The sequence below is a fragment of the Piliocolobus tephrosceles genome, chromosome 15, assembly GCF_002776525.5.
Source record: "Piliocolobus tephrosceles isolate RC106 chromosome 15, ASM277652v3, whole genome shotgun sequence".
In the NCBI taxonomy this organism is placed as follows: domain Eukaryota; kingdom Metazoa; phylum Chordata; class Mammalia; order Primates; family Cercopithecidae; genus Piliocolobus; species Piliocolobus tephrosceles.
The window spans coordinates 45,143,785-45,147,011 of NC_045448.1; the positions used below are offsets into that span (position 1 = coordinate 45,143,785).

The 3,227-nt window shown below is 44.5% G+C and overlaps 1 pseudogene across 1 annotated transcript; it reads right to left on the bottom strand.

Annotated features, from left to right (window-relative positions):
* Positions 1-857: 857 nt before the first annotated feature.
* Positions 858-2,135, bottom strand: LOC111550458 (annotated as a pseudogene). The gene has a single exon (XR_003309765.1). The product of XR_003309765.1 is annotated as an uncharacterized LOC111550458 (transcript).
* Between the last annotated feature and the right edge of the window lie 1,092 nt (positions 2,136-3,227).

Consider the following 3,227-nt stretch of genomic DNA (forward strand, 5'->3'; position numbering starts at 1 on the left):
AATGGCAAAATATAGGAGATAGCCGTGTCCTATTTTTGTTATTGGCTGTTCAATTGGCTGTTTAATTTTTTCCATTATTTCTTTTAAAAAACACTTGAGTAGTTATTTCCAAAATTGGTGGAGATTCTGCTATCTCTCACGTGATGATCACAACACCTGGATTAGGGGTTGGACTCCAGATGAGATCTGTGACTGTTCGGTTCCCTGGGATAGGGTTGGTTGTGTGTGTGTGTGGTGTGTGAGAGAGTGTGTGTGTGTACATGTGCAGGGGGTGCTCTGGAAGGGTCTCACCCGACAAATAAAACAGCCTTCATTTGTAGCCCATAATTATAGTCTGCATGCAATAGTTAATGCAAGGTTGCCTTTAAAGACATTCTCATACACTCTAGACAGCTCTCTTTTACTTAGCCATTTCAGAGCACAGATTAGGAAAAGCTTCACTGAAGTCCCTTTGGTTGGATATGTTCTCTGCTTGGGGAAACCATGGCCACTATGAATAGAACCCTGTTTGCTGCCTCTTGTCACTCTCCAGTAGTATCTCCAGGGCTAAGACACTATCGTAGAGAGTTGACATGTCTTATGTTCTTCTGTGATGTCTCGACCTGCTGAGAACAATTGGTGCAGGTATCCCAGGGCCTGAGTTAATCCAGGATCCATCTCATCTCTAGGTAGTTAATCTGGGGTCCTCTGCCCTCTGCCCTTGCAGGGGTAGCAACTGTCAACACTCTTTCTGCCCTACAATGCCTGGCCACTGGGAGTATAACTGATTTCTTTTCTTTATCATATCCCTTCTGGAATAACTAAAAGATTTCAAAAAGAACTCAAAACTGAGACACAATAAACACACACACAAATTGTGGCATTTGCAATTTTAGATTATTAGATTGTTGAGTCTCTGTGTGACCAAAGACCTGTACAGAGGGCTTTGGAGGGGTCACAGGGGGGCCAGGAGTCAGAGCAGACGGTTTCTCAACCCAAGAGACAGGAGGTCAAACCTAAAAGAGAGGAAAAGCCAAGGATGATGTTAGAAAAAAAGAACAAAAACAGAAGGGACCCTGGGAGGGGCCCAAACTAAGGCCTCTTGAAGGAGATTTCAAAATTAGAGCTTGAGTGGGGCTTAAAGAGCCAGAAGTAAAACCAACGCATCTCAATCTGTAGCATCTTGCGAAAGGTAAACCTGGCTGGCACCGTTTTGGGGAGTAAAATGCTTTTCTTTGGCTTCAGGAGACCCCCTTTCCCAACTCCTTTGACCTTCAAACATCGACTGCAGAATCAATGTTCATTGATTATTGTGCTTTCATTGGGACACAGCACAGACATGCATAAATCAACCAGCTCTTCCCTGACTATGGTGGTGGCCTAGTCCATTTGGACTGCTATAACAAAATACCTTAAACTGGGTGGCTCATAAACAACAGCAATGTGTATCCCACAGTTCTGGATACCGAAAAGTCTGAGATCAAGGAACCAGCAGGATCAGTGTCTGGTGAGGGCCCATTTCCTGGTTCACAGATGGTGCTTCACATGATGGAGGGGGCAAGGCAGCCTCTTTTATGAGGCTCCCCCTCCATGACCTAATAAAGTTCCAAAGTCCCCACGTTCTTACACCATCACATTTGTGATTAAGTTTCAACATATTAATTTGGGGAAGACACAAACATTCAGAACATAGCCGGTGGGCAAAGGCCGAATCCCCCCTGGGGCATAGCCCAGGGGATTGAGAACATTTGGAAAGGGAGAACTGGAGTGAACAAGTCATGTTGAAGTGTGAGTGAGTGCCCATAAGCCACAATCCTGTGAGTAGCATGGCAGTGAACAGGCACACAGGAAGAAACTGGCAGGTCTTTCCGGTGGTGATGTGAAACTCAAAGCCATTGGAAAGATGGCCATGTGTTCTGAAAATGAATCACCAGGGAGAAAGGAGACTCTTCCACCCAGACATACGAGATACCTCTCACCTACCCAATTATGGCCAATATTTGGGAGTCAGGATTTATGACTCAGAGTCAGTCCCCCCACCCCGCCCCCCGCGGGGGAGAAGTCACGGTGATTTTCAACTTTGGAGGAAAAGAATAAAGCCATTATGGAGAAAGCTGGGTGTATGAGTAGATTACAGCCCTGCATGGTGGCCTGGTCACAGATTGCTCATACCTCAAACATCCTGAGTAGGAAAGGAAGGAGCAAAAATGGAATGATGATGATGATGATGATGATAATAATAATAATAATAATAAAGAATTAGCTGATATCAGATGTTTTCTCCTTGGTTTCTGCTTGCCCAGGTCTGACTGGTGCAGCTTATAATTAGTCTCTGCTTGCAGATGTGTGGTTCCAAAGACTTGTGGATTAAAGAGAAACTCTAGAATTTCTCAGTACCTGACAAGTTGTAATGTGAAAAGCTACACTTAGTCCATTAAAGATTTTTCACAGTGACATTTGAGTGCAGCTTGAGAAATATGCCACCTTGCCATTTATCATTTTCAGGGCACGGGTGTCGGAAAGGAGTTTGCTATGAAGAACAAAACAAAATGGATTGCATGTGTAGAGAGGTGAGCTGGCGAATACTGATAAATGTACTTCACTGAATGTCAGCAAATGTCACTTGAGAAGCCATTTGTAGCTACCATAACAGCCTCCCAAACCCAACAAAGAGTAGCAAAAACGGGCAAAATGAACTGGGCGTCTTGCTTCCGCATGAATAAGCAATCAGCCCTCTCAGAAGTTACACAGAAAGTTGTTAAACTTGATAGAAGAAGCTTTTTCAACCATACTGACGCATACTATAGATTGCTACAGAGGGCTGGAGACCTTCTGAGGACGTCAGCGCTGTGACTCTGGGCAGAACTTCATAACCCCTTCTCTTCCAGGTAGGTGCCTTCCTTTTGTATGTGCAGCCACTGGCTGTTTCTGAGACATATTTTCTGGGTTTTCTTACACTAGCTTGCTGCTTTCGCTGTGTCTGCAGACCCCTCTACTCCCTATCTACTCCTAATCTACCCTCCCTTGCAGTGTAATCTGGGAGTGGCTGCAGATGTGACCTGGGATGTAGTCCTCATGTGCCATATCAAGAGAAGACCCAACAGATACACCCTTGAGTCAAAATTTCAATCTCTCACTCAAGAAAATAATTTTCAATGTGTCTCCTGGTTAATGTGAAAATTGGAGTAATGGACTCAGCTTCTGGTTCATTCTTGGTGACCTGGCCGAAACTTTCCCTCTATGTGATT